Source organism: Pipistrellus hanaki (assembly GCF_964339955.1).
Source record: "Pipistrellus hanaki genome assembly, chromosome: X".
Lineage (NCBI taxonomy): Eukaryota > Metazoa > Chordata > Mammalia > Chiroptera > Vespertilionidae > Pipistrellus > Pipistrellus hanaki.
In genome coordinates, this window is record NC_140524.1 from 67,977,696 (window position 1) to 67,989,784 (window position 12,089).

General features: G+C 41.4%; 1 protein-coding gene and 1 pseudogene across 3 annotated transcripts in view; one reads left to right on the forward strand and one right to left on the reverse strand.

Moving 5' to 3' along the window:
- The first annotated feature begins 494 nt into the window (after positions 1–494).
- Positions 495–2,266, forward strand: LOC311614835 (ornithine decarboxylase-like; annotated as a pseudogene). Its single transcript has one exon. The product of its transcript is annotated as an ornithine decarboxylase-like (transcript).
- A 6,828-nt stretch (positions 2,267–9,094) lies between these two features.
- The window catches only part of OPHN1 (oligophrenin 1), a 307,777-nt gene continuing 304,782 nt past the window's right edge, over positions 9,095–12,089 (reverse strand). For both annotated transcript variants that reach the window (XM_084869543.1, XM_084869542.1), the window contains one exon: positions 9,095–10,493. The gene's annotated coding sequence lies outside the window, so the exon portion shown is untranslated. The remainder of the gene's footprint in view (positions 10,494–12,089) is intronic.

Sequence of the window (12,089 nt, forward strand, 5' to 3'; positions counted from 1 at the left end):
GGCACTCCGTTTTGGCCTGAAGTGTGTGGTTTTTTTAATTGAGAATTCAGCTGACAATCTAATGGGAGCTCCCTTGTAGGTAACTTTCTGTCTCTCCCATAGCTTTTAAGGTTCTTTGTTTTTGCCCTAACCTGTTTCTCTGAGTGGATAGAGCATTGGCCTGTGAACTGAAAGGTCCAAGGTCCGACTTCAGTCAAGGGCATGTACTTTGGTTGCTGGCACATCCCCAGTAGGGGGTGTGGAGAAGGCATCTGGTCAATATTTCTAACCCTTTATCTCTCTCCCTTCCTCTCTATAAAAAAATCAATAAAATATATTTTAAATTTTTTATTAAAAAAACACCACACGTGTTAGATTTTGGTGTAGTGTCAAAGAAAACTATGCATGTACTTGAGTGAGGCCAGATTGTATGCATTTTCCTCAAACAAAACAACATAATAGATTGTGTTCAGAAACAGCCATAAGAATCTAGCTATCTTCTATTAAACCAGACAATAAAAAGTTTTGCAAAAATCTAAAATGATATAATTCTTCTCTATATATTTTGTTTTAGAAAAGTTATGTATAGGTCAGTCTCTTCAGCCTCCACTGCTGCTGCCCCTCTGCAAGCACTCCAGCTCCACTTGGGCTGTCCATCTCCATGGGAGAGAGGGAGGCAGTGGTCGGCTGGGCCCGCAGCTGATGGCAGTGGCTGGTGGTCCTCCGTGCACAGTGGTGTCTCCATGGGGTTGGTGTGAGGCGGCCAGTGCTTCGAGGCATTCCCGCTGCTACACAGAGAAGACCCATCTCCCATGGACTGGGAGTTCCTGGAGGGCCACATCTGAACAGCTGGCAATGATTTCCTAATTCCCATCTCTTCATTTTCCTTTGTGTTGCATTTCGGAACATCCAGAAATCATGAACATGAACATCGTTAGCAATGAAGAGTTTGACTGCCATTTCCTCGATGAGGGCTTTACCACCAAGGACATCCTGGACCAGAAAATTAATGAAGTCTATTCTTCAGATGATAAGGGTGCTTTCTATGTCACGGGCCCAGAAGACATTCTAAAGAAACACCTGCGGTAGCTAAAAGCTCTTCCGCGGGTCACCCCCTTCTATGCAGTCAAATGCAATGACAAAGGACCATAGTGAAGACCCTGGCTGACATCGGGTTGGGCTTTGACTGTGCCAGCAAGACTGAGATACAGTTGGTGCAGAGTCTTGGGGTGCTTCCAGAGAGGATTATCTATGCACACCCTTGTAAACAAGTGTCTCAGATAAAATATACCGCCAGTAATGGAATCCAGATGATAACTTTCAATAGCGAAGTCAAGCAGATGAAAGTTGCCAGGTCACATCCAAAGGCAAAGCTGGTTTTGCAAATTGCCACCAATGACTCCAAAACAGTGTGTCGTCTCACTGTTAAATTTGGTGCCACACTCAAGACCAGCTGGCTTCCTTTGGAATGGGCCAAGGAGCATCAATATCATCGGTGTGAGTTTTCACGTGGGCAGTTGCTGTACTAACCCTGAGACCTTTGTGCAGGCCATCTCTGATGCCCACTGTGTCTTCAACATGGGGGCTAAGGTTGGCTTCAACATGTACCTGATGGATATCAGTTGTGGCTTTCCTGGATCTGAGGATACTAAGCTTAAATTTGAGGAGATCACCAGTGTAATCAACCCAGCCCTGGACAAGTATTTTTCATCAGACTCGGGAGTGACACTCATAGCTGAGCTGGGCAGATACTATTTGCATCAGCTTTCACACCTGAAGTTAATATCATTGCCAAAAAACTGGTCTTAAAGGAACAAACGGGCTCTGATGATGAAGATGAGTTGAGCAAGAAGACCTTCATGTATTATGTGAATGATGGAGTACATGGGTCCTTTAACTCATACTCTTCAGTCATGAGCACGTGAAGCCCCTTCTGCAGAGGATGCCCAAACCAAAAGATAAGTACTGCTCCTCCTTCATCTGGGAGCTGACTTGTGAGGGCCTCAATCACATCGTGGAGTGCTGCGGCTTGCCCGAGATGCACGTGGGGGACAGGATACTCTTTGAAAACATGGGTGCTTACACCGTGGCTGCTGCTTCTAATTTCAGTGGGTTCCAGAGGCAAACAATCTACTATGTGAAGTCAAGGCTGACTTGGCAACTGATACAGCAAGTCCAGAACCGTGACTTCCTGCCCGAGGTGGAGGAGGACATCCAGTGCCCTGCACGTCGGCCCGAGTTAACGTGTATACGCCATTCCTGTAGTTGTTATGCAAGTATAGCTTGACATAAGGATTTGGGGGGACCACTTAACTTAATGATTGCTAGTTTGAAATGTCTTTGTAAATTGAGATGACACAGATGGAACAAGGTGGAAGGCCTAGGCGACGGGTCACACTTATGTGTTCCTATGGAAACTATTTGATTATTTCTTTTATATGAATTTTTATTCAATTCTCAAACATGCTATTGCAGAGTGCCCCTCAGCTGCCAGTAAGCCATTTGTCGCTTGTGTATTGGCAGAATCAGGAAAGGCTGAGTGCTGTGACCTGTTTTACCAAGTACCTTGGAAATTAAAAAAATAAAATAAATAAAAGATACACACACACACACACACACACACACACACACACACACACACACTAAAGGGGTGTCCCTCAACCCATCCTGCACCCTCTCCAAGCTGGGACTCTTCAGGGGATGTCCAACCAATGGCTTAGTCCCAATGCCTTGGGATAGAGCTTAAACAGGCAGTTGAACATCCCTCTCACAATCTGAGACTGCTGGCTCCTAATCAAGCAGCTAGGCCTGATAGCCACCTAAACCACTCTGCCTACCAGCCTGATAGCCCCCTAACCACTCCCTTGCCAGCCTGATTGACACCTAACCGCTCCTGCCCCATGATTGACACCTCACTGCTCCCCTGCCAGCCTGATCACCCCCAACTGCCCTCCCCTGCAGGCCTCCCAACTGCCCCCCCTGCCGGCCATCTTGTGACAACATGGGGCTGCCATCTTGTGACAATATGGGGCAGCCATCTTGTGACAATGTAGAGGGGCATCATGTGATGTAAGGGCGTGAGGGTCAATTTACATATTACCTCTTTATTATATAGGATATATATATTTCATTAAAACATGTTATTTATTTTAATAAATAGTTACTAGTAGTTTATTATTTTTATTTTAAATGAATTAATAAAAACTTTTAAAAATTCAAATTTGCAATATGGTAAAAATCAATATATCAACTACAAAAACAAAAGCTCTCTGAGGTCCTCAATAATTTCTAAGAGTATAAATTGGTCCTGAAACCAAAACATTCGATAACAGTTTCTCCACTAGCTATGCCATCTCCTTGGTTCTTAAGTCTCAATACCTTACAAGCATTGAAGTCTTTTCACAGACATTCTTTTTTTAAAATATATATTTTATTGATTTTTTACAGAGAGGAAGAGAGAGGGATAAAGAGTTAGAAACATCGATGAGAGAGAATCATCAATCAGCCGCCTCTTGCACACCCCCCACCGGGGATGTGCCCGCAACCATGGTACATGCCCTTGACCGGAATCGAACCTGGGACCCTTCAATCCTCAGGCCGACGCTCTATCCACTGAGCCAAACCGGTTTCGGCTTCACAGACATTCTTAAAGCTTCCCTTCAAGTGTCATCTCCTGTCATTCACATCCATGCACCCTACATATCAGCTGCATCTGCATCAGGGAACTTGCTAGTTCTTCAATCTTTCATGCCCTTCTTCACCTCCATGCCCAGCACATCTAACCCAACTCAAATATCACATTGTCTCTGGAGCCTTCCTTCCTGATTGGAAAATTTATTGATCTCTTCTTACTTTCTCCAATGCATTTTATGAGGCGAATTCAGAATTGCCAATTTTGAAAATAAAGAAACAAGTCAAAAGACAGAGACTACATTCCACAGCAAGTGAGTGGCAGAGATAGAGCCTAAATTCTCAGCATTATTTGACACTTGTCTTCATGGAAGTTGTTGCAGAGACTCAGAAAGTGTTGGAGGCACTGGGCAGAAAGGGAATTAAGTTAAATTGAGCTAAAGAAATATTCTGGGTTAAAACATTCAACCTTTGACATTGGCTTGGTCTAAGAGCACTTAATAAGTCTTTACTCATATTGACAGCAGGTGAAAAGCAGCTCATGGGAAATATTCTTTCATTTTTCTTTTCTTCTTTAATTCTATTTTACATCATCCAGTCATTATCCTTAAATGAACTGGTTGAGGTACCTTCAGGTACTCTGAAGATCACCTGAAGAGTACTGCCTCCATCTGAAGAAGCTTACTTAAGCTGATGTTGTTCTGTCAAGACTGCCTGCTGCAACAGTTGCCCTTATTTGGCTCCCTAGACTGTGATAAGAAATCTAGGTGAAACTAAAGCAACATTCAAGTACTGATAGAAAATGTAACTGTTTCAGAGCACCTTGCTTTTCCTATAATTTGTCAAATTGTGGGTATTGGGAATTTTATCTTTACAGAAAATTGGTTGTAAAATTTTGGTAAATGTCAAGAGATAGTTTCTATGAAGTCTCCAAATGAAGCTAACCCTAAGGAATGTTACTTGTTCCACAGAATCTAGTGCTCCCAGCGATGGGGTGACAGGTTGTTAATGAAAATTAAATTATCTTGTTGGTATCTGAATTTTTTAAAAACACCCTCCCATGTATAGTTCAGTTTAACCCACATTATTGCAGCACACCTGAGCCAGATCCCATACTAAGAGCTTGGACTGCACAGTTGAATAAAACTAGTCCCCTGACCCTGAGAAGTTATTTGACTCTTTAGGGATCCAGGCAAAAATACATATACTTACAACATAGAATTATTAGTGTTTGCGTAAGTATGACTGGAGAATGAATGGCTATAATACAACAGAGAAGGCTTTTTTATGAAGGTTATATTTGAGCAAAGCCTTAAGATGAATATGTTCACAGAAGGTCATTACAGTTTTAGTGAACCAAATGTAAAAGGCATGGAAGTAGGAAAGTTGAGCTTGTTAGTTATTCTCTAATTATTTCTCTTCCCTCTTATGTATCTCATGAGGCTGAACCTGTGGAATGTATCAACTTGTCTGTTGGATATGGCAGAGTTTGGCTAATGGGAGGCACTGACAGATCAAGAGTTGGAGAAGAAGGTCTTGGAATTTTATCTTTATTCCTTCCTTGCTCCGAGTCTCATTTCTGGCACTGACTGAAGTCTTCCCTGATTATAGATCTTACTAAAAACTTCTCCACAGCTCTAGCTCTCATTAGGCTGGCAATACTGATCCATTGTGTTAGCCCTCCAGACCAAGGGTATAATGACTTACTGGTCTTCCTAGACCCTGAGTGCTTTACCATTCTTGTTGGTATCCCTAATCCTGCCCATACTTCTGAAATTTGTGGATTTTATTTCATATAGGACTTTTGCAAATATAAGGAGAACATCTATGGAATCAGATGTTATAAGATATAAAGTGCATGGCTGTGAGTGACATGAGAGGAGACAGGAAGAAGATGAGACAAAGTCTACATAGCAGAGTCTTCTATGTTCCTTTTGTTAAAGACCTTGTGTGAGTAGGTCATGAAGAACCTTTACAAACCAATTTTGTTGGCAATTGGGAACTCTATTTTTTAAAAAAATCAAAATGATCTTTTATTAATTTTTTCAATTACAGTTTATATTCAATATTATTCTATATTAGATGCCCAGTGCATGAAATTCATGCATGGGTAGGGTCCCTAGTCCTGGCAGGTGATCAGGGCTGACCAGGGTTGACCAGGGCCTTCCAGCTGCCAGCCAGGACCTCCCTTCCCAGGCTTCTGGCTGCTGACCAGGGCCTTCCTTTGTTCCTCACCACCCCCTGATGGTCAGCGCACATCATAGCAAGCGATTGAACTCCCAGTCTCCCAGTTGAACTCCTGATGGGACATTTTGCATATTAGCCTTAATATATATATTTGTTTGTTTCAGAGGAATTCTTGAGGTTTGTTGTTCTATTGCATAGTTGATGCCAGAATTAATAGCTTGATTCTATTTAACATTTTCTGTGTCAGACACTTCACCTTCATTATCTCATTAAATCCTCACAGCAACTATTGAAGATGAGCACTCATTGATTTCTATTATAGAAGAGAAAAAACTAAGACTCAGAGAAGTAACTTGCCCTCTTGATTGTTAATGCAGTGTTTTTCAACCTTTTTTGGGCAAAGGCACACTTGTTTCATGAAAAAAATCACGAGGCACACCACCATTAGAAAATGTTAAAAAATTTAACTCTGTGCCTATATTGACTATATATAAAGTAATTCTCTTGAATAGGAATCAAATAAACACAAAGAAAGTATTTTATAATTACTTTATTATGAAATATTAAGTAAACAAAATAGTGAAAAATTATAAAATTCTTGTCTTGTCTGCACCTACGGCACACCAGGCAACATCTCGCGGCACACTAGTGTGCCGCGGAACAGCGGTTGAAAAACGCTGTGTTAATGAATTTAAGAGGAAGAATTTGAACCGATGTTGTCTGAGTCTAGCTTTTGGATGGTTCATTACACTAAGTTGCATGGTGAATTGGTCTACAAGATTTTTAGGTTAAGCAGGCATTTCCAACTAAGTATCCTTATATTCCAGTCTCTGATAAAAGGTTGGGCACCTTCACTTTGCACCCCACTGGCCCCATAAAAACCCAGCAAGTATCTACATTTAACAGGATCCTTGAGAAAACTCAGCTGTATTGACTTAGGTTACCAAAATACCAGTACTCTGTGAGCAAGCTTAGAGGATCAAAGGTGCAAAGGACTTTGAAATCAACTTGACCTCAATCTCTTCTCTGAATTGATTAACTAAACCACAGGAGATTAGTTAAGGGGATGGTCTGGGTTTGAATCCTGAATTCCCCATTTCCTGGCTGTGGGAACTTGAGCAAATGAGTTCAGCTATTTTGTGCCTCAATTTTCTCAGCTGTAAAATGAAGCTTAGACCAGTACTTACATCATAGAAATATTATCAGAACAAACATAGTAAACCCATGCAAAGCACTTAACTAACACATTTAGCATGCAGTAGTGTCAAGCATCAAGTGACCAAGTGATATGGGGAATACACATCTCATCTTAGCCTTTGGGGAAACTGCTTCTGCCTCCTTCTACAGAATGAGACTAGTTAAGGGATTGGTAACCAGCATCAAGGTGTCATTTAAGAATATATTCAGCTTCCAAAGAGCACTCCCCACCCCTTTTGTTACAGTCATGTGTTATAGTCACCACTTTCTTTGGTGTGTTGTATATTTCAGATAGGAAAAGTTGCGCAATACCAGGGTTCCTAACTGCCCACAGGATTAAGCATGTGTCTTTATGCTGAGAGACAGGGCTTCTGCAGGCAGCTGCTTCATGCCTCTTATAAGCAGCATTATGGTCTCCAAGAAGATCCCATACCCTAAACTCCAGTATCATGATTACATGATAGATGGGAGGTTGAAGATGTGATTTAGGTTATTATTTATTTGTAAACTAGAGGCTTAATGCATGAAATTCATGCAAGAGTAGGCCTTCCTTTCCCTGGCTGTTGGCACCGGCTTTCCTCTGGCACCCGGGACTCGGGCTTCCCTTGCAACCCTGGCTTTGTCTGGAATGTCGTCCAGAAGGATATCTGGTCTAATTAGCATATTATATTTTATTATTATAAATAGGGAAATTGTCCTGGGTTATCTGTATGAGCCCAATAAAATCACCCCAATGAAAAGTAAGCAACTTAACAACAGAGGCAGAAGAGGAAGTCAGAAGAAGGGGAAGCAAAATTATTTGATGTCACTCATTGTAATCTTGAATATGAAGGGGCCACATGTCAAAAATGGAGACCTCTCCTACTACAACAAGGAATTGAATTCTGCCAACAATCAGAGAACTTAGAAGAGGATTCTGATCCCCAGATGACAACCACATCCTAGCTGATATCTTGATTTTAATTCAATGAGACCCTAAGAAGATAATCAAGCCATACTATGCAGAATTTCTGACCTATAAAGACCACAAGAAAATAAGTGGATTTTTTCAAGCTGCTAAATTTGTAGTTATTTGTTACAGCAGCAATGGAAAACTAAAACAATGGTCCTGTGCCTTAATTTGTACATCTGTCAAAGGGGGGCAAAATATGTGGTCTTACCTACTTTATGGGACTGTTAGGACAAAATGATGAACAAAAGAGTGTTCTGCAGTCTCAAGTCATAAAAATATTAGGTTATACTATAACAGAGGGGAAAAATAAATCTGTTTTGAAGCAATTGGGTTGAAGTAATTAGGAGTTTAATGCTCTTGAAATTTCCCAGAAGTGCCGAGGTTTTGGAGGAATGCTTCTCCTCGCCTACAGAAGCAGTGCAGCATAGAGGAACCAGAAAACCTATGTCTCAATCTACTTCTTAGAGCAAGTTATGTCACCTCTCTAAGTTTCAATAATATGAGAGAAAACACCTGCTTACCCCCCATCTGCCACTTATCTTTCTAAGTGATTCTCATGTCCATTAGCTACAGATAACTGGCTATAAAGCAAATAGTATGCATGCATATAAGCCTAACCAATGGATACAGACAACAGGGGGAGGGGGCGGTGAGGGAATGAGTGGGAGGGTTGGGGGTAATGGAGGACAAGGACACATATGTAATATCTTAATCAATAAATAAATTTTAAAACATGGAGAAACAGATTCAGAAGGGATTTATCTAAGGCCACACACTAGAGCTCTGCCTAGATGATATGACTGTGTGAGACTCATCTGAAGCAATGAGTGTACACATATGATAAAAATAAAGTAGTACCCATTTGAAAGGCCTATTCGTCCTCCACAGTGTGTTCTCTGTTACTGGAAGAAGATATCTTTATTCTGGTAAACTACTCACCTAAAGAAAGCAAAGTTGAAAGACCCTTGAGTTGATACTCTGAGCATGTTTTGTGCCATTGGCATCTACATAGTAACACAAGCAATGACATTGCTCTAGCAGCTTCCCTTTAACAAAAAAGGAATCAGAAATGTCTACTCAGATTTTTCAATAACTAGACCAATTATGTTTTAATTACTTTCCAATGATCTAGATGGCAAATGAGGAAGACTAAGAGCTTTTGTTTGGGAATTTTTTATTTGGTGACAAATATGTGGGGAATTAATAAAGAAGGTAAAAGCCAAACCCCTAAATAATGACCACTAAATCCACCCATCATAATACCCTTTGCTAGGTAACTGTGGTATAATGGAAAGAACCTTGAATAGAATCCCAAGGACTTGGGATCTTCTTTAGGCATGGCTCCTCATGTGTTCTGCCTCAGCTTCCCCAATGGTAAACTGGGCAATTAGACTAAATGATTTTGCAAGACACTACCAATCAAATACTATATGAGTTGTAAAAAGAGTCTACCTCAAGGCTGTGGTTCTTAACCTTTATTGGGTCATAGGCCCATTTGAAATTCAGTAGAATGTTATTAACATCTCTCCAGAAAAGGCAATTATTGAGGAATTCTGAACACCATTTCAGAAGCTTCATGAAGTTCCTGAATCCATGAGCATTGTGTTAAAAACTGCTTCTTTCAGAAGATAAAAGCGATTAACTGCAGAAGACAAATATGATGCAAAGTGACAGCTGCCTGGCCTCAATCCATCTTAACCTTTCCCCCCAGCATTTGACCTAAAAATTAAACTCCTGCAGGACAAACACCAGCTCTCTTCTTTAAAGAACTGTTTTCAGCTCTTCTTTATTTCTTTCCTGCTTACTTGAAAAAGAAGCTGGCAGGGCAAAACAGGCAGAAGAATAATTCAAATAGACCGAGGCTCTGACATGCAAAATGTGCTTTGCAGATTTATCTTAGGTGGCTGTATGCAAGAGCAGGAAGGCTACCTTCCTGAGTTCACATGGACAGTTTGTGGGGGGCATCGCCCAAGCTGTCTGGCCCCTCAGGAGCAGACAGGTTCTTGGTAATATATTGCAGCATCAGAGCTCCAACCAGTCACCAGGATCCATATAATCAGTAAGAGACATGTTATGATTCTCTGATGTTTAGCAAACATTCCTACTTCCCTGCTTCCTAGGTAAGGCCCCAACCCAGGCAGCTTTCAGTTCAGGGAAAGACTTTGAGATCAGTGGTTAGTCCCAAATCATTCAGAGTTCGATGTCCTTTTGAGGAGACAGGAAGTTCAGGAAGAGTTGAAAACTGAGCTTCCCCCTTCAACTCAGGTCAGTGGATAGCTTGGTTTCTGCAGAGTCTGGCTTGAGGGAGTTTATCCATTCACAGTCTTACAGGAGCTCAAAATAGAACTTCTGATGGGATAAAGACAGAATAAAAAGGAGAAATAAACTAGTTCTAGGACATGTGCCCCCTATTTATAGCATCCGAGAGCCTAAAGGTTCAGGGCCAGGAAGGAGCTGCTCTTCAGCACAAAATGACTCAGCACACAGGGTTTGAAGAAGATACTTCCAAAACATGGAAAGGGTCTTCAGAGGTCAAGGCTTTTTAAACCTGAAAGGGAAAGAGGAGAATAGGGAATTAGCTAGGACTGGTGAAGCACTTAACAGCCACTGAGTAGTGGGGGCTCTCATGGTAGGTAGCTAAGCATGCAATTGGTAGCTAATCTGAATAATAGGGACTGGCTAGGAAAAGGCCCTTATAACTCTGATCCCATGAAACAGGGCCTAAGATGGTCCCTATACGCAAGAATAGAAACTGTGTGCCTTTGGCCTCAATTCTAACCCCCCAAAGGTCTATAGGGGATGCAGAAGCCTGATACCTCTGAGATTATTCCCCACCCTCAGAACAAGGCCACTGTCTTTATAGCATTTATAACATTACAATAATTCCACACTTCCTTTTACTGGGACTTCACATCCATTAGGACTAATAAGAAAAAAGCTTATCTACCTGTGCATCTCTGAGTACTGCCAGTGATAAGAAAGAAAAGGTAGCCTGGGATAGACACCTGGATCTTATTTATGTGTATATTGGTTCATGTTATGCCAGCAATCTGATAGCCAATCACAACTCCTAGATTAAAAAAAAAATTCCATGAGCTCCATGGCTCCTGTTGACTTTAGCAAGTAACTTATCCCCTCCGAACCTCAGTTCCTTATTTGTTGAGTTAAAATACACATTAACCTCCCTATATCTAGCAATTTGATATGCATCAAATGAGCTAATGAATGTTTGGCTTTTACCTGTGCTTTACATCAGACAAATATAAAGAACTAAGAAAGAAGTTTAGGGGGGTAACACTGAAATAGTGATTGGGTCTGAAAAAATAAAGTCCTACTACAAATACTAAGCTACACTCTTGGTTCCTGCTATAATGCCAAAAGAGAAGTTACTGATCTTCTTATAGACCCAAAGAATGCCAGAGTAAGAAAGTTACAATCTTTTCATTTTACAGATTGAGAAATTGAGGCTCAGAGAATGAAGTATACTTGCCCCAAATATCATAGTCTAGGATTCCTAGTAAACTTGTTTCAAAAGCAATTTGTAAAACTACACTGTAGTTTTGCGGGGGGAGAAAAAGGAAAGAAGAAAGAAACTTAAAAACACAAGAGAATCTTAGAATTAGAAGGCAGTAAGTAATTATAGGGTAATGAACTGAGACAAAGTTTCCAGTCTTTGAACCAACACAGTATTGCAATTATCAGAAACTTAGATCCCATAAAGAAGTCTTATGTGCACCCGGCCAGTGTTGCTCAGTGGTTGAGCACTGACCCATGAACAGGAAGTCACAGTTTAATTCCCAGTCAGGGCACAGGCCAGGGTTGCCGGCTCAATCCCCAGTGGGGGTGTGCAGGAGGCAGCTAATTGGTGATTCTCATTAAGGTTTTTCTCTCTCCCTTCCTCTTTCTGAAATCAATAAAAACATCCTAAATAATAAAAGGCTAATATACAATCAAATGGTAGAATGATCTGTCTCTATGATGCGCACTGACCACCAGGGGCAGACGCTCAATGCAGGAGCTGCCTTCTGGTAGTTAGTGCGCTCCCACAGGGTGAGCACCTCTCAGCCAGAAGCGGGGCTCACCTTTAGTGAGGCAGTAGTGGTGGGAGGAGCCACTCCCACCTCAGCAGCAGTTGGACATCCCC